The following is a 20,151-nucleotide window of genomic DNA, read 5'->3' on the forward strand; positions in this document are numbered from 1 at the left end:
GTTATAGTTCGAGACGTGGCCGAGGACTGAACCTGCTGTCAGCAGCATGCTGGGAAACCTCTAAGACCGGTGGGGTCACTGGCGAATGAAAACCTGACTCCTAGCTACTCAAGAGTCAGCGCCAGCCATCTCAACCCCCACTCCCCCCACCTCACTGCCCCCCCACCACATCCACTGAGCTAATCATTGACCTAAATGAAAGGTTCTCCCACACATCTTCAGCTTAGGATGAGGAGTTTAAGATGGTCCCAGATTAGTGCCCTGACCGCAGTCTCTGCAACTAACAGGCAGGGCAGGTGTGTGGCTGAGTGGGGAAGGAAGCTGTACCTGTGACCAGAAGGTTGTCAGTTCAAATCCCATGTTTTCGCCTTGGATAAAAACATCTGCTAAATGAATGCAGCACCGTCTCAACACTTCGGCACGGTTCATCTATTCTAAAAGTTTATTCACAAAGATTAAGCTATTAACAAAACCAGCATGTGTCAGACTGGGACTGTTTAAAAAGGGGGCACCAAACTGTTAGGGAGATGTGAAAGACCAAATAATACGGCGAGCATGCCTGCAAGCTCAGGGGCGAGGAACCTTTTGGGCCTCTCATTCAGCCAATCACAGTGTATCCCCAGAACTGGAGTTAAGAACTACAGTTTTAATATTGGTTGATTGAGAGGTCACCTCAAAAACCTGCTCCCACACTGGCCCTCCATGGAACAGGTTCCCCACCCCTGCTGTAGATGGACAGTGACCTATAACACAGGGAGTGAGGGGGGGGGGATCACCCCACCTTCACAATGAAAACAACCTGCTGGAGGCACAGATAAGGCAGAGCTGGTCCCTGAAGGGCACCATGTCAAAACAAACCACCTAAGGGCAGGGGGGCAGTACACCTCGTCCCGCCCAGAATGACAACGTTATCTCTGCCGGGCTCGACATGCCTGACGGAAAACACAACATACGCGCGCCCCAGCCCCCGCATGTACAGGCCGTGACGGCCGCCTGCATGCCAGTCATCCTCTGACACGTGGCAAACTGCGGCGTCGACAGCGGAAAAAGCCGGGTGCGGAAGGTTCCATACGCAGGCCTCATCAGAGCTGTTTTGCTGCAACTTCCGAAAACAGATATAATACTGAAAATTGGAAAACTCAGTGGCATTTGCGTTGTGATTTAACACCTATATAAATTATAGCTGTCGCATCCTAACCCTATATTCAGCATCGGAAACAGAAGCAGAATGTATCCTGTTATTTGTCCTGAATCCTGAATATCACCTTTCCTGTTAGCAGACGTAAGACAGTGATGCGCCAACTCATTCAGTGCTGTTGATCCCGCTCCCCCCGCACGGTCTACACCTGTCCACTGAAGGCGCCAGTGCTCCCTATAGGCTGAGCAGCGAGGCCCCGAAAATATTTACACAGCAAACCACAGGGGGGGGGATGTTCAAAGCGACCTGTCGCTCCGCGCTCAAGGCTAGCGTTAAGCTGTGAGATTTACAGCAGTGATATTCTGCCCTTTGACGTTCGCTAAGGTCGTCGTCCCCCTCCCCAGCCATTAGTCCTTGTTACTGGATGGAGCTTCCGTCTGTACTGGGACTGGGAATGCACAGCTGGTTCTGATAATATTATGAATGGCTGAATGGCTGGTCCAGTGGTTACAGAAGGTGTCATAATACAGCTTGGGCCTGAAGCTGGATCAGAACCGGACCTCAGAATTCACAAACGCGACAGACGGGCAGAGCATGTACTGTGCTGTATGAAAAGATACGTCAGTGGTTGGGACTAATCAGAGACGATTGCAGGAGGAGTAGAAATTTAATGCGCCAAAACCCAATGCAGGGAGGGCTGCCCTGTCTGTATACATCAGACAGGACCCTTTAAGCAAGACCTACAGGAGGCCCACAGGATTTCACAATCCATTTAACACTCAGAAGGTGTATTACCCTACATGACAACTAGGGGGCACTCTTTAGCAGAATACAGCAGAGGCATTTTCCTGGGAAGCAGTGAGATTTGCGCTTTAATAATAAGGTACTGAACCATAGCTAATTCTGGGCACAATCCATCAAGCTGCGTGCTCGTATGTTTGGTGGAAGGGCCCTGGTACCAACCCTTCTGCTGCCAGCAGCTGCATCTCGCGAACACTGTCCAGATGCGCTTCATCATACCCTCAGAGGGCCCAAGCACTCCCTCAAGACCATACACAGCAGCACCAGGCAAGTTGCTGAAAAAATCTCCCATTATAGTAATGAAGAAGTGCTGAGGGTATGTTGAGCAGCAGTCAGCAGAAGATGGACCGTAATCCACAGTTCCACATTCTCCTACTGCCTGCCCAGACTTACATGACAAATGCAGCTACATTAGTCCAAACAGCATTCTCACGCATTATCTAGCCATCCATCTCCTCACCGCCTATCCAGTACAGCAGAACTCTTATGCATTACATTGCAAAAACTGCAGAGTGTGAATTAATTAGAAGTCCAACAAGGCGCAGAATGCGGGAATATGGGACAGGAGAGTGTTATAAGGTACATCTGGACAGAAGCACTGCTGTTTAATCCCCTGGCAGCTTAGACAGCAAAAACAAGTATACTGGGTGGTTCTTTGGGCTAGTACTCGGTAGGTTGCTGGTTCAAATCCCATATCTGGTGAGTGATGTCACCGTTGAGGCCTTGAGCAAGGCCTTTAATTCCATTTGCTTTGGACAAAAGTGTGTGCTAAATAAATAAAATGCAATGAACTTAAAACAGCCACTAAACCCCTATTAAGAGCCCCAAATGAGATGGGACAATCGTCTGCATTGACACACACCTGTGCATGTCACGGCACAGACCTCTGCGGAGTTTGTGCTGACCTCGTGTGTGTCCTGGTGCAAGAGGAGCTGGAGCAGATGCTTGGCGACCACACAGCCTCCTGGCTGTGCAACTGATGTGCGTCGAATGTGCCGTTTAAAGCCTTTATGCCTTTTTAATGAGCCCTTCACTCCTCTCTTGGAAATACCTTGACTAGATGAGCTTTAGGCAACAGAATTTAACAGCACAGTAATATAAGCCTCAACCACACTCCTACACCTTATACATGTACATACTTCCTATGCACTGTATATGCATCCAGTAAATGTTATTTATAAGGCTAATAAACATATTATGGTCACCTGTAGTTAAACGTCAGTTGCAAGCCCGAGTATAACACCATTATTATGTTTTATTAATTCAGGAGATGCTTTCATCCAAAGCAATTGGTGGTAAATAGCCTTGCTCAAGAGGACAAGGGTAAAATCACCGAGCTTCCCAGGGGATTTGAACTGACAACCTTCAGACCACAGATACAGAATCCTAACACGCAGACCTACACTGTGGCCCACCACACTTGCTAGATATTGGCTGGGTTCACTGTAGCTTTCTATAGTGCTCCTCAGTCGCGTCCCCAGCTCCTTCATCCTTAGTCTAGCTCCCTTTTGACCGTAAGTAAAACGAGCCTCAGGACCACACGGGGCTAAAGGTATTTTCCTCAGGACCACCAAGGGCCAGGGGCTCCTCTGTTGGAAGGTAACCTCGAATGCAGTGATAGCCCTCTCCGTTTGTACAGCAACTGCCTCTCAATCCTCAGCCCCATGTAAGCCATTCGCTCCGGCCCGTCAATCCAAAGCGGCCAAGCAGACAGCAGAACCGAAGCACGACCCTGGCTAATGGATTTAGCAAAACACTACAATCCCACATGCTCAGGTGCACCGTGAAAGCTTCTGGGTCAGGGATGGAGGGTGACCGGAAAAGACGGCTCACAAAAAACACTGGCATCGCCAAGGCTAGTCTGGGTGACTGTCTTCAAGCTTGACAACAATGATATTGGAAAGCCAGTGATCGGGGCAGCTGGGGTTGCTGGACGGTGAACGACTCAGTGGGTTAAGAAATCAAACTTACAATCGGAAAGTTGCTGGTTCAAAACCCAAATCCGCAGAGTGATGTCACCAGAAGCTCCAGAGCGAGGCCCCTAACCCCCATTCACACCCGGGACTGTCTGACCCTGTTTCACATTACACATGTCCCAGCTAACAGAGAACGTTCCCAGAACTTTAGCTAAAGCTATGCAAAGGTCTTCTCAAAGTTGGCAAAGAACGTTCTTATTGTAACATTAATGGAAAGTCCACATTTTACATTTTAACAAAAGCTCTGTCAGCCTTAGCATGATATCATTATTACCTGAACATCCTTTGGACATAATGTTGTTTTATTTGATATTATTATACAATAGTGCTATATGTGTATACTGTGAATGTTCCATCTAGTCCTGAACCCATGCCTTTGAGGCACAAAGCCACAGTGTTACCCGCTGCCCTACCATGCCCATTGTTTGTTTATATGTTACTATTCTTACTGGTAGTAGTGGGATAACATTCTGGGAGCGTCAGGAAAACTCGACACTTTGAACCGCAATCATAACATTCGGTAAATGTTCCTAGAATGAAAAATTGCTAGCTGGGATGTGGCTTATAAAGGTGTCTGCTGAAGACATAAAGCTAACTGTTAGCCTAGCACATTAGCGGAGGTCTCACTGAGACCCACCGCTGACTAACGGCCATCTAAATCCAGCAGTAGCTGAGAAAGTCATCTTCAGGGTCTGCTTCTTTTTATTCAGTGTTGAATGGGATGAGACACTAAGAGCTAAGCTCTAACGCTAACACTTAAGCGGACTCAGCGCCTTGAATGGGATTGTCTTTGTGTGGTTAAACAGCCCGCGCACATCAATCCGCTTCACACCGGCGTCATAAACTGCAGAGTACAGCAGATTTTTAGCTTAGTTTTTTTTTTTGGGGGGGGGAGGGTGTTTCTTAAATCCGCCTAATATATACACTCTGTGAAACGGCACGCAGAGGTAGGTGTGGCCGTGGTAGGAAGCTGAGCGACGTGTTCACAATGGAGAGAGCAGCAGAGATGTCAGCATTGCTCTCTCAGTCCATCGTTCATCATGCTGCATGGGCTGCTTTACGTGGGGGTGGGGCGGCAGGTGGGGGGGGGGGGGGCTCACAGAGGACCTATAAAAAGCTCCATCGATCTCGGACGACATCCCCTGGTGAATTAGGACACCTGGCGGGGCGAGGAGATTTAAGGGTTTGGCAGAGGACCCTACCGCTCCGAGCCAACCGCTTTTACGGGCCTCAGCGGGCGGGGCCATAAAGTGGCGTTCAGAAAGAGCTTATACGCTCGCGGTGGCCCCATCAGTGCGCCGTCACGCACACACCTCTCCCACAATGCGTGTTCCAGGATACTGCCTGCAGCAGCTGGGGGGGTTTACTGCCAGTGACATGTCAATCATGCTAATATGCAGAAACCTAGATATTTCAACTGCTATACCAGTCTTTTTGGAGGGAAAAGAGGAAGAAGAAAACATGTGCAGCCATCAAAACACCGTTTTCTTCCATTTGCCCCTGAGCCAAGTGTCACAATTCTCAGTTTAAAATTTTCTAAAAGTTTGCAAAGACTTACAAGGTGCACACATGGATCATATAAGCCCCCCAAACCTTATTATATCTGGCCAGGTAGCAGGTCCAGTCGCTTGACTCTGGTCCAAAGCTGTGTTAAGATTGGCTACGAAAAATGGCCAATCTCCACCCATTGGACAGTCCCGTACAGTTCACCTCTATACTCCTCGACCTGCAGGTCCCCAGACCTACAGCTGATCTGCATTGGTTCTATGTAAACTACTGCATCGTGCCACTCAGACTGGAGCTTATGGCCAAGGCAGGAAAAACAGCAGTCTTGCCACCGGATATCCCAGCACGCTCAGATGCTCAATTATCTCTTGGATTCCGCGAGATCCGTAAGGGAGGTTCCGAGCACGTGAGAGCCCCTACAGGAATAACCGCTGATGAAAGCTAAGGCAGGAGGGCTTTTGGGAGGGGGGCAAAGGGAGAGACACACGGTGCCCAATTAAGGTGTTCTCAGAGAGCCGGGCAGAACTCGCTGCCAAACGGTAAACAGCAGGCTGAAGCAGGGCCGCTGCGGCCCTCTCTAATTAATGGCCCCACACTCCAGCGTTTAGGAGGGCAGGCTGTGGGAGGAGCAGTCTATAAAAGGCTTTGCTAAGAGTCAGGCTTGCTGAGGGGCATGGGGAGGCCGAAGGGCAGGCTAACAAACAGCTTGGACCCTTGCCATCCGGACGGTATATGACTGCATTACCCCTCCCCAGCTAGTGTAGCTCTGAGGATACCATTGCTGTAAAACCTCTATCTGTAGTACTGTTCATACAGGGACTTAAAGTATTGCTCATTCGGGGACCTGTAGTACCCCTCATTCCGTTATCGGTAGTACCCCTTATTTCGGTATCGGTAGTACTGCTCATTCAGGGACCTACTGTTTTGAACACTTGGGGATCTGTACTAATGCTCATTCTGATACCTTTAGCACCCCTCATGCTGGTAGCTATAATACCCCTCATCACAGTACCTATAGTACTGTTGTTAAGGGGACCCACAGTATTGCTCATTTGGGGACCTGTAGTACCACTAACTGAAGAGCAAATTTCCAAAACACACTCAGTCCACAGAATATGTTTTCAAGAAGATATCTGTGCAAATTTAACAAAAGTTCTTTGTTGGATCACTTTAGAAATGAAGAAGTTTTGGTTCCCAATACTCTAACATATGATGAGGACGCCTGACTTTACTTCATTGCAGGTCTCATCTCAAAAACAACAAGCCACTCAGTGTTCTGAGCCTTATATAAATGAATAACTTTCTGGCTGCAAAAAACTGTGAAAAAAATTCCAAAAGCCAAAAGGACCCCCCCCCCCCCCCCCCGCAAAATGCCCGCCAACTCACACGGCAGGTTAATAATTGAACAGCCAACATGACGTTCTCAAGATGTTTCAGTGACAATACAGGATTGCACATTCCTATAGCTTTTGAGCCCTGTTGACAGATACATGTTGAATGGGACCCATTGACAGCGAACGAAACCTCAAAGTAAACATGTAACCACACAACGGACAAATGCCGAAATCATCACGCGCATTTCAGATCGTGGTCAGATAGCCAGGAGTGCATCGCTGAGCTGCAATGGGAACAGGGGAGCAGGAAGCAACCAGTGGAGCAGAGCCAGCCATGAACTCTCAGCGACCCGCAGGAGCTCGCAGCAGTAATGCGACGAAATCTTCCCAGGCTTCACCCAAAACAATGCCGCTCTGTAAGTCATCAGCCCCGACTTGAAACCCGAATGCAATACAGCCTTTTTTTCCTCCTGAATGAGTCGGATATGCAGCCAGTTTCTAAGAACGAAACAGTCCACGGATACAGAGCCTTTCCGATTATCTCCGGTTGTGACGTTTCTCGTTCTTTCCCGCCGATTGTCCTACCCTCGCTAAAAACTGCATCTGACAGCGTGGCGCTCAGAAAAGCTTTACATAAATTACCGGCGCAACTGCAAAACAAACAGCAACAGGTACCGAGACACTTCAGCTTCAGCTGGAGAGCGAAAACACGGTAATTACAGGCTGCGCGTACCGTGAGTGGCCGGCCGGAATCAGGGAAACGTGAGCTTCATGTCGAGGAGCAAAAATAAGGATCACAGGGGTAATAGACCATAGCATTACAGATTCCCCAGACCTGAACGCTGAGAAAAAGGGGCAGAGCCTGAGGGTTTTGTGAAGTGGTTTCAACCCACTGACCACAGAGGTGATTCAGTCTAATTGTGGTCTTCACCAGCTACCTGCAACGTGCCATTCCAAATCGCATTCGAAATAAAAGCCCCAACTCTCACCCCGCGAAAATCTCTGAGCAAGCCTAAGGTGCGTCATGAGAGATTGGCAAGCTTAGACTCTCAGAGAGGTGAAACATAACTAAAGCGACAAAAACCAAACAAGAAAATAATAGAGTGTAGCTAAGGTGCGTGCTGGCTACAGGCGCGGGGTTCTAGAAAATGCAGCGAGATTACTGGCAAACCTCAGATGGCTTGAACGGCCAGAAGGCATTGCATATGGAGAGTGTCAGTGCCGGGAGAGAATGGAGAGATAATAAATACATAGGGAACAGGGAAAACCTCAGGAATAATGACGATAAGCAGAGGATTCCCGAAGGCTTGGATTCAGACGCTGGTCACTAGGGTCGGTTTCGTTTGGGGAGTGCCAGTGGCGGACAGCGGGTTTGGCTGCAATGGGCTGGGGGGCATGCCAGGCCGTCATACCTCTGGACCTAATGCACACCAGAGCCAGAACCCCCCCTGTAAGGGAGGGGGGGGGGTTAAGTTATAAAGCAGAGGGAAAGGAGACACCCTGGCCGGGACTCCCTGCGTTTGCACACTGCGGGACACACATGCTCATTATGGTGAGGGTGCGTACTTAGAAACGGACACGCTGACAAATTACTGCGGTGAAGAGACGCCAAGGGAACAGGCTGTATGCCGCGTCCCCATCCGACCCAAAATTCACACACCAAGCGCAGGTCAGCATTCACCATGGCTAGCTTGATTTTCAACTGAATCTTTACAGATTTTCGTCCCAGCTGGAGAACTGCTGTTGTGCCCAAGTTATCAGCCCTAATAATACACTGAAATTGAAATTAAATGAGTCACTCAGCCAATAAAATTAACCACTACAGGTTAAGCAGAACTTACCGAACCCAGATCCTGCGATACTCCCGAAGTTTGCAGATGACTCCAAAGCAGGTACTCTACTACAACGGTTCAAAATTTCTGGCTTGCCAGGTTTGATTTTGCGTGAGCCGTACGATAACCCCGAGCCAATCCTGCCACACACCGGGGGAGGGGGACAATTTATGCAAGACATACAAAACAAGCCCTACGAGCAGTCAGGCGGATGAGAATCGAATGTCACGCGGAGTCGATCTCACGGGCGATATCTCACGGGGTTGGAGCGACCCAAACAGGTTCCTGCACAGCAGGCAGGCCTTGCAAACAATGCCGCTTGTGAGAGGTGTGAGTGTGCGTGTAAATCCGCACCGGATTCCTTAACGCAGACGTGGAGCAGGAAAAATAGCCACTCCAACCCCCCCCAGCGCGGAAATTAACCACAAAAATATCAGGCTTATTTTAAACCAACTGTTAACGTTGGCTCTTTGCTTTGGGGTTACTTTCTTCAGAAGGGAATTAAAAAATTGGTTTGAATTCAGTGGAAAAATGGGGCAACATAGTGACTCGGCCAGAAGCACTACGGCTTCACACCCCCAGGGTTACAAGATCAATTCATGCCCCCCGGTCTGTACAGTATGTATAGAATTCACATGCGTGTCCCGAGGTTGTGACGAGTCTTTTTAGGCTCATCAGGAGCACATTTTAACAGAAGACCACACACAGGCAGGTAGCGAAATCCAGAACCGCTGTGATCGGGTCACTGTGGCTCACCTGCGGGAGGCAGAACTCTAGGGTGTGGCTAGGAGACACGGAGCCAGAAAGGATGCACACATCCCTCTGCCGCCTCAGGCCTCGAAAGGCTCAGCGACGGCATGCAATAAAGTTCAATTCACTTCATTTAGCAGATGCTTTTTATCCAAAGCTACATACATTAGAGAAAGCAGGGGAAGCCAGTTCCTAGAGTAGTCAGGGGTTAAGGGCCTTACTCAAGGACCCAATAGCGAAATCACTCTGCTGAGTTTGGGATTCAAAGCAGCGACCGTCTGATCAGCAACACAGCGACCTAACCTGCTAAGCCACATACCACCTTCCGGAACCAAGATAATGTAGAGCATCCAAGCCATCGGCAAACTATGCAGTCACTTATAATTAGGAAGCAGGCACACATTCACAGCATGACAGTAGGGGGCATCGCCAGCATGTAGGTATTACCGTATTCACCACAGGCTCCCCACTGGCAATTAAAAGCATTCCTGTACCAGGACAGTGGTGGGTTATACTCCCCCTCCTCGCCACGCTGCCGAATCACCTCCCCGCTAACCAGGCGGTCCTACTCGCCCCACATTACAGCACTAATGACACTCCATTAGGAGCCTCTCGCTAGTGCTACAGTTAAACCGTCACAGATGTGGGCCTCCCTGCAACAGCCAGACTCGAACCGGAGCCACTGCCACTAAGTGGATTTGCCTGGTTCCAGTTTTACCATAACGAGGCGATTATGGCGTGCCTCCTGTGTACGGCAGCCCGGCATTAAAGCGGCAGGCAAATGGGAGGGGCTCAGCTCGTCGCGGCAGTCAAACGCACAGACGCCCGGCGAGGGTCCTGTTGCGTTTCCTGCTCACGTTAGCCTGGGTGCTGACCCGCCATTCATCCCATCCATCTCTTTTTCACTCCGTAAAGTACACATTAACATCTCTGCCCTCCCGGTAGTGGTGACTCAGTCTAAATATAGGCGGGGAATTAAATCGAAGGATATTCCCTGCCAAAACTTTGGATCTCCACCCAACAGAACAACAGGGCTGAAAACAACTCTCTTCTTCCAGGCTGCGGTGGTTTTGCCGTCTCTGTTATTATTACCACTGAACCGCCTCCCAAAAACCGAAGAGAGAATGGTTTCGAATGCCGTTCCTTTGTCTCAAGAATTTGAATGACCTAAGAGGAATCAAACTGTGACTCTTGGTGGTGAAAAGGACTTTGAGGAACTTGTCTTTAAACCAACGGTCAGACCTGACAACAGGACTTACACACCTTACGGTAAACTGGGTGATGCCACTTAGATCTTTGTGGAAGGCAACATCTAACCACCTGTGTAATCTGATTTTAAAAACGCCCATCAAATCAGCTCATGTTGCTTAGGATCACAGGGGAAAAAACCAGCAAAGCCTCCCCAAGCTGGTATATTTGCAGAGTGATAACTTCCCTACCACCCACAAGTTGTGCATGAATTCAAGTGTGCTCTGGAATGTTTTCTGGATTTGTAACTCCAACTATGTATTTTATACCCATTAAATTGTGGAACACATCGAACACATAATGCAAGTGCATATCTGCCAGATGTGTGTCATTCCCTTTTGTGGAAGGTAATCCACACATCCCACCTGAGGCATACTGATTTCAGGAAGGCGGATGATATTTGTCGACTGTGGGGTGTTTGCAGTAAAATTTGTGAACTATGCTAGAGCACGGGTGGGCAATTTTGTCCTCAAAGGGCCAGTGTGTATGCAGGTTCTTGGGATAACCTTCATGTCTGCTGTTCAAACCCAGGTGTGAGGACTCTTCAGCCAATGAGTCCCCTATTTTGCAATCTAATTAGGGAGTTTCAGTGAAATCCAAAAAGGGCATTGCCCACTCCAGGGCTAGAGAACGACAGTAAAATCTGTAGGCCAAGTGAGCCAGTGGTCAAACTTCTTGCTCGTTCATTTTACCATCTCTGATTAGTGGAAGGACAGATTTCTGGGAAATTGTGCACCATTCACTGGTGTCAGGGAGCTGCTGTCAGTTGGCGGGATGTCTGGTAATCAGCTTTATTGTGAATTCATTATTTGTCTCAATAGGTACAATGGGCTAAATTAAGACAGAGCTTAGAGAGAAACAAAGAAAATATTGCAGAAATGTTATCAGAGCTTGAGGCCTGCAGAGAAAAAGACTTAAACATCCAGAAGACTGGGCCTCCTTCAGATGACACTCTTTCCAAGCCTTGAGGCCTGCTTCTAGACAGCAGGCCTTAAATTCAGCCTCCTGCAGAAAACGGGATTCTTTCATTCATAAACTTTATGATAATGAGGTCACCGGGAGCCACGCCCACTAACAGTTCTGGCCCATCTCTAGCCCTTGTCCACTCAGCTGGGCCTATTACAATCACATCGCTAAACTCCATGTGGGAAATGGGCAGCAAGCAGCTAGCTTCCACGCGGAAACACGATAGCCGCTCGTTTTTTTGGCTTTTCCTCATCTCTGGTTCACGTTACCCTCAGGAACAATATAAAAACAAACTGGAAAAATATAATGAAAGACTAGTGTGGTGGGAAGGTTTGCTAAGTGATCTAGGGCCCACGGAGGGAAGCCTGCTATAGAGTGATTGTACAGCACGGTGGCTGTAAGTGGAACATGGGACATAACCGTGTTAGTCGTCAGTGAGCAGCTCGTGTGCGGAGAAATGCATTGTGGGACAGCTCACTTTGGATGGGGGGAAGTAAAATATGGAGGAAGAGAAGCAGGCCACGTTCTCCCTGGGGAGGACTACTGTCTGAGTGGGTGGGGCGTCAGCTGGGGATTGAGGGGGTCTTGCAGAGCATAGAGTTGCATATAGGCTGAGGCACACAGTAATGCAGCCGCAGAGATCGCAAATCCACCCGCTGGATTGTTACAACGGCGCGGCCTTAAATGACATCGTCACAGTTGCTGAGGTCTGCTTTTTTCAAGGAGCCCCCCCCACGCCCCCCGTGGACATAGGGTCAGTGAGGACGGCGAGCCGGAAGGCAGGACAAGGCGCACCAATTAGGGGATCACGGAGCCTCAAAGCGGCGCTGATATGCGTGACCAACTGGCCACACATGTTGGCGGCGAGCCGTCACAAGTCCTGGCGTGCCGCCGTCCCACAATCTGCCGGCTTCCCGCGGCCCGTGAGAACATCCCGAGGATGTAAATCTAGCCGACACTCCGATGGACTTGCGGGTCATAAGCAGAACCGGACACGCCGATATATCAGCGAATCGGAATTCATACGTTCAGCTCGACGCAAACTTAGCAGCTTATTAACAGTCTGTGAAAAGAACAGAATGGCAAAAACGATCTGTCATCTGATATAAGAGACGATTATAAAGCATTTTCACTTCTGCCAACCCCAGAATTTGGAGCAAACCGAATCTGGACACTGATACGTGGGTGTATAAGACATTAATGCAGCTAAGTTGTGCTCTCTGATAACATGGTCGACTCCCAGTTAATGGTCTAAAGCATCTACAGTATAACTACACACTGCCAGGTACCCAGTCTCTAAAGAGGCACTAACAACTCATGGCTAATTTAGTTAATTATCCCACAGGCTCCAAAACGTCACTGCGACCGAAGAAATGGTTTCGAAAACATTTCAATCATTTGCATGGTTACATTTTGTTTTATGAATGTTCATTTAAGGCAAAAAAAAAACACAACCTTGATTATGCTTTGAAAAGGGACACATTTCCTGGTATCTTTCCTGTATTTTAAAACGAAGCCTGATAAACCAAGCCATGCATCTCCAGGTTAGAATGACTGCTCAGCAGTTTTTTTATTTTGTCATGAATAATTACATGAAGAGCAGTGTTGTGGGAGACAATGATGGAAAACAGTCCTATTCTGTTGCGGACAGCAGGCAGCGAGATACCCCAGACGATGAATAGTATCAGTGTCTCCTGGTCGTTTATTTAGAAAAAGAGAAAAATAAACTGGGAGGCTACCATTGGGAGGCTGGAGCGACTAGGCCGAAAAGGGAAACGCCGGCAAAGCAACAACAAGCAAGACACAGCAAAGCTTGGGGGCGAAGGTACCCGATTTTTTTGGGGGGGGGAGGGGGCAAGAATGGCAGTACTTTCTTCTGCCTCGCTTCCGAGATGGAGATGCCAGTGGGGTGGGCTGTCCCACGCTTCCGAGACGGAGATGCCAGTGGGGTGGGCTGTCCCACGCTTCCGAGACGGAGATGCCAGTGGGGTGGGCTGTCCCTCGCTTCCGAGACGGAGATGCCAGTGGGGTGGGCTGTCCCACGCTTCCGAGACGGAGATGCCAGTGGGGTGGGCTGTCCCTCGCTTCCGAGACGGAGATGCCAGTGGGGTGGGCTGTCCCTCGCTTCCGAGACGGAGATGCCAGTGGGGTGGGCTGTCCCTCGCTTCCGAGACGGAGATGCCAGTGGGGTGGGCTGTCCTTCGCTTCCGAGACGGAGATGCCAGTGGGGTGGGCTGTCCCTCGCTTCCGAGACGGAGATGCCAGTGGGGTGGGCTGTCCCTCACTTCTGATTCCCAGCCCAGGCCCTTAAGCATTCTCAGGCTACACGAGGGCAGCTTACCCAGGCACACTGCTCAGAAACACCATGTACCCATTCGCCTGCCATAGTCCATTACCAGTTTCAGCCGACTGCTTTATATCTTTCAGAGTTTCGGTCTAACTTCTTCGCTGCTTCACACAAGGAGACCGGAAGGCTGTACCTCCTATGAGCTTGCAGATTGATGTCAGGAAGCAATAGAGGTGGACATTTCAGGTCCAGAAAGTAAAACTCCAAATCAGGTTTTTGTTTCAATCAACCTATTGAGTACTCTGTAAATGTGACTCTTTATACTCAACTGGTTGGTTGAAACAAAATCCTGGTTTGGATTTTTACTTTCTGGATCTGGAAATGTCCACCTCTGGGAAGCAACAGCTGGTTGAGATTGAGTTGCATCCCCCAATAATCCTCTTCAAGCAGCCCTGCATCCCATGTGTGCACAAGGGCACGCTGTTGTGGCCTATTTCAATGTGTCACACGTGATATTCCATTATCCGAACAAGATGGGGACGGCACTCCATTACAGAAAAGGTAAACATACACTTGGTTCAAGAGCCTAGAAGGACGTAAGTAAGCCAGCATTGGCAGGCACATGGTGGGCAGGCCTGCCCAGTCATATGTTTTATCCAGACAGCTCTGAGGGGGAATTGCAGTGCAGAAACATGGCGACATAATTGGTTTCATGCCTCGCAGCTCCTCAGACACGGGTCAGGACGCTCTCTGTAATTATCCACGAGTCTGTCAAGCTGGATGCCATGGCGGACCGCCGTCATCGGCGGGAAAATACCCTCACAGCAAATACCCCCAAAGTGGGGCTCAGGTCCTGCTGCTCTGCCCGTCTGGTTCTTTTGTGAAGAGCTGGACATTGGACCAATTCCTCAACTAAGTTACCTCTGTTTCAATACCCTGGATCCACTCCCCACAAAGGGTTGATCTCACTCTCTCTTTCTCTCCCCATCTCTATATCAAAACCCACAGGTTCCACTCAGACTAACAAAATCCTCTTGGAGGTGCCCTGCTCTGATTGGCTCCCCATGCACGCCCACCCCACTCACACAGAAGGTGGTCCAGCTGGTTCCCTACCTCTGAGTTCGGCTCGGGCCCTCACAGCAGCTAGCGATGAAATGATCACGGTTCATAGGTTTTCATATTCACTCTTAAAAAGCCAACACTCCACTGCACTCCCACATGCAAAACAGTCATGTTTAGACCAGATTTAATCAAATGACTTTGTTGGACTGCTGGATTTTGTAGAGAAAGTAACATACTGTTCACCCCTTCATAATCCATACAACAGATGACATGTCAAGTTAAAGGACAACTTTGATACAAGAGAAATCAATCACTGTGATTTTTTTCTGCAGAAAGACCTTGAAAAACAGCCCACCCTTTTTTTTTGAGTGGTGGCTCTGAGGCTAGGGATCTGTGCCAACAACTGGAAGGTTCCTGAATCAAATCCTGTGAATCCCCAGAGTGATTCTATTCCATTGGGCCCTTGAGCAAGGCCCTTAACCTGCAATTGCTTCATCCTGGGTATGACGTTAATCTACATCCAGCCCTACAAGGAGGTTCTCCAACTTTCAGGGAAATACTTGGGGGTTGCTGGCAGGATTGGTACTCCAGCCACTGGGAAAAACCTCACACTGGTCCATTTGGACTAGTGTGGTGCTGAGGTACCACCCACCACATGGCTGCACTCAGGTTATTACCCCTGAGGTGGTTTGTCATGTGATGGGTACTGTATCAGTGCATGCTCCTTACATCTCTCTCTTTGTTTTCAAAGAGCATCTTACTATTTACTTGGTGTAGATTTACATTCAAACCCAGGCCCTATGCCTCTTCTCCTCCCCCTCTATCACTCTCTACATTTTCCCTCCATAACTCTCCATCCCCCTCCATGACTCTTTCGCCGCCCCATTCTCTCCATCCCCACTCAGTCTCTCTCTATCCCCTTTCATCTCTCTCCACCCCTCCATCTCTTTCCATCCCTGCCTCCATCTTTCTCTCCATCCTCCTTCCATCTCTCCCTCTTTCCTTGTGCTGCTTACCCATATGGCCTCCTGGTTGCTTTGGGACAGCAGGCCGGGGCTTGTGCCCAGGGTCCCCCGGACACCGTGGCTGATGGAGAGCATCGATCGTACCACATCCAGCCACCTCATCCTGGCCCCTTCATCAGCTACCCCAGCCAGGGGTAATGTATGGGAGGAGATGGCCTGCCTGGAGTTCGAGGGGGAGGCCTCGAAAAGCACATGTGCCCCCATTATTAAAGCCCGGTACATGCACTGAAACAAGATTTGGCTCCATCAAGGAATCTGCCCACGTGATGCCCAATCCTCTGGCACGTCCCTCCATCTCTCACCATTCCCATTTCCCCTTGCTCCACCCCCAGATGTCCAGACATCATCCCACCTCCATCAGCAATTGAGTCGTCTACCCTAATAGGTCAGCATCATCAGCGATGCATGGTGTCCGAGCTCATAGACCGCAGAACAGTGTGGTTTGCCCACGGCTCAGGGGCAGATGGGCCGGGTGGGGAGGAAAGAGCGATCGGATCCGTCATCCAGCCCCCGTCAAGCCTTCCGTCTGGTCGCTGACTGAGCTTCCGCTCAGCGAAGCAGCCCCATCGGTCATCCATGAGCGAGATGAACCTAGCAGCATGCTGCCACTTCCTCCTCGCCACCATAGGCTCCAAACCACGGCAAAGCGCAGAGCTCCAACGTGCAGACGGCGTCATGAGGGATGCCAGGAGCAGACAGCCAGGCAACCGCGCCTGTGCACGACCTGCTACGGTGTGAAGCTCAGGAGCAATTAAACCAGCGTCTACGCACTACGACAGGCCCCCGTGCCGATGGCATGGGGGGCTCATGGGGTAGGACTGCCACCCGCCGTTTTATTGCTTTGGCTGACAGGTTAATAAACAAGTGAGGACGGGTCATTTTTGCGGGGGGGGGCAATACAGCTGACAGGAATGCGTGATGCAGTGCCCTCCACTCCTGCATTCCCATTCTGTACATGTTTAGGTTTGCCTGTTTTACGTAACTACAGGTGTCAGTTTACGATCATTCAGGTATGGGTTTTTTATGTATAAAAGGCACAGAACATACCATTTTCCAAGTCAACAGAAAGATCTGTGAATGCAATCAAAAAGCTAAAACTGGCAAAAGTCTCGTATTTTGTTTGGTTACTTATGGTTAAGGTACGGGGTTGGGTAGAGGTTAGGGTTGTCATGTTGGGATTAAGTTTTCCCCATAGAAAAGAATGGAGAGTCCCCACAAAATATAATTACAAACCTGTGTGTTTGTGTGTGTGTGTGTGTGTGTGTGTGTGTGCGTGTCCCGTAACCGACTGGAACTCAGTTCAACGAACAATCTTCAACCTGCCAGATCGCATGGGTAACCACTGCAGAGGAATCACTGAAACACGAGTTCAAGGTTCTCTAACAGCTTGTCCATCTTTCTCTATCATGGGGTGTTTTGTGGGAATGTAAGTCACTATCTCACAATCCCTAAAACTACAGAGAAAAAAAAAATTACATGCAATGAATTGCAAACAGCTCAGTACTTCACATTCAAACATTTATATCATTTATATACACATTCACTTTCTGTCTCCATCTTGCATATATTATCTTATGAGAATCTTTATTTTTTTTTAAATACCAAAAAAAAAAAAAATGCCAAAGCATGTCAAAGAAAAGCCTAATTATTCTGTTGGAGGGGGAAAAAAAACAGTCATTGTTTCCTATAAGAAAAAACGTTGCTGACCTACTCATGTTACTCAGGAGGTGTGAATACCCTCCCAATGAGCAGAATCTGTGTGGTACTTTCTGAACATGCTTCATTTAACAATGGGAAGCGCCTGTGGGCTGCGCCACTCCAGTTACAGTGTGGGGGGAGGAGGGTGGGGCCCTGCCTTGACTGTCCTGTTCCTTCAGGGAACGATTCCCCCCTGAGCAAACATGGCATAATGGCTCATTTAGTGTGACACCTGAGATGGGCGCCTTCGAGCACAGGCGGCAGAGGAAGGCCCGGCGTTTTCTGTGAGAAGTCAATGTCAAAGATTAAATGTCGAGCCTTGGCACTGAAGCCACACCCGTGTAGGCGCAGGCGAAGTTTGCCCAACGAGGGCTGTGTTATGGATGTGTGTGTGTGTGGGGGGGGGGGGGGGCAGAGCTAATGCCACGTACAAGTGCCGTCATCTTCGACCAAGAGACAAGTTCCTCGTTCAATATGATAGACCTCTGCTTCCCATGATTATACATTAGGAATGACGAAAGCCTCAGCACAGCTAGCCCTAACACCACTGACATCTGCCCGGGATCTGGAAAAAAGGAAAGCAATGTATTTCAGTATACCACGCATGATTACCAAAGATAGCGGTGTGTTAAATTATACCACGCATCATTACCAAAGATAGCGGTGTGTTAAAGTATACCATGCATCATTACCACAGATAGCGGTGTGTCAGAGTATACCACGCATGATTACCACAGATAGCGGTGTGTCAGAGTATACCACGCATGATTACCAAAGATAGCGGTGTGTCAGAGTATACCACGCATGATTACCACAGATAGCGGTGTGTCAGAGTATACCACGCATCATTACCAAAGATAGCGGTGTGTTAAAGTATACCACGCATCATTACCAAAGAAAGCGGTGTGTTAAAGTATACCACGCATCATTACCAAAGATAGCGGTGTGTTAAAGTATACCACGCATCATTACCAAAGATAGCGGTGTGTTAAAGTATACCACGCATCATTACCAAAGATAGCGGTGTGTCAGAGTATACCACGCATGATTACCAAAGATAGCGGTGTGTTAAAGTATACCACGCATCATTACCAAAGATAGCGGTGTGTTAAATTATACCACGCATCATTACCAAAGATAGCGGTGTGTTAAAGTATACCACGCATCATTACCAAAGATAGCGGTGTGTTAAAGTATACCACGCATCATTACCAAAGATAGAGGTGTGTTAAATTATACCACGCATCATTACCAAAGATAGCGGTGTGTTAAAGTATACCACGCATCATTACCAAAGATAGCGGTGTGTCAGAGTATACCACGCATGATTACCAAAGATAGCGGTGTGTTAAAGTATACCACGCATCATTACCAAAGATAGCGGTGTGTTAAATTATACCACGCATCATTACCAAAGATAGCGGTGTGTTAAAGTATACCACGCATAATTACCAAAGATAGCGGTGTGTTAAAGTATACCACGCATCATTACCAAAGATAGCGGTGTGTTAAATTATACCACGCATCATTACCAAAGATAGCGGTGTGTTAAAGTATACCACGCATCATTACCAAAGATAGCGGTGTGTTAAAGTATACCACGCATCATTACCAAAGATAGCGGTGTGTTAAAGTATACCACGCATCATTACCAAAGATAGCGGTGTGTTAAAGTATACCACGCATCATTACCAAAGATAGCGGTGTGTTAAAGTATACCACGCATCATTACCAAAGATAGCGGTGTGTTAAAGTATACCACGCATCATTACCAAAGATAGCGGTGTGTTAAAGTATACCACGCATCATTACCAAAGATAGCGGTGTGTTAAATTATACCACGCATCATTACCAAAGATAGCGGTGTGTTAAAGTATACCACGCATCATTACCAAAGATAGCGGTGTGTTAAAGTATACCACGCATCATTACCAAAGAAAGCGGTGTGTTAAAGTATACCATGCATCATTACCAAAGATAGCGGTGTGTTAAAGTATACCACGCATCATTACCAAAGATAGCGGTGTGTTAAAGTATACCACGCATCATTACCAAAGATAGCGGTGTGTCAGAGTATACCACGCATGATTACCAAAGATAGCGGTGTGTTAAAGTATACCACGCATCATTACCAAAGATAGCGGTGTGTTAAATTATACCACGCATCATTACCAAAGATAGCGGTGTGTTAAAGTATACCACGCATCATTACCAAAGATAGCGGTGTGTTAAAGTATACCACGCATCATTACCAAAGATAGAGGTGTGTTAAATTATACCACGCATCATTACCAAAGATAGCGGTGTGTTAAAGTATACCACGCATCATTACCAAAGATAGCGGTGTGTCAGAGTATACCACGCATGATTACCAAAGATAGCGGTGTGTTAAAGTATACCACGCATCATTACCAAAGATAGCGGTGTGTTAAATTATACCACGCATCATTACCAAAGATAGCGGTGTGTTAAAGTATACCACGCATAATTACCAAAGATAGCGGTGTGTTAAAGTATACCACGCATCA

At 48.4% G+C, this 20,151-nt stretch overlaps 1 protein-coding gene across 1 annotated transcript in view; it reads right to left on the reverse strand.

Moving 5' to 3' along the window:
• The window catches only part of nav3 (neuron navigator 3), a 127,628-nt gene extending 118,729 nt beyond the window's left edge, over positions 1-8,899 (reverse strand). The window contains exon 1 of the mRNA XM_048970427.1: positions 8,597-8,899. The gene's annotated coding sequence lies outside the window, so the exon portion shown is untranslated. The remainder of the gene's footprint in view (positions 1-8,596) is intronic.
• Positions 8,900-20,151: the final 11,252 nt, after the last annotated feature.

The sequence above is a fragment of the Brienomyrus brachyistius genome, chromosome 1 (assembly GCF_023856365.1).
Source record: "Brienomyrus brachyistius isolate T26 chromosome 1, BBRACH_0.4, whole genome shotgun sequence".
Lineage (NCBI taxonomy): Eukaryota > Metazoa > Chordata > Actinopteri > Osteoglossiformes > Mormyridae > Brienomyrus > Brienomyrus brachyistius.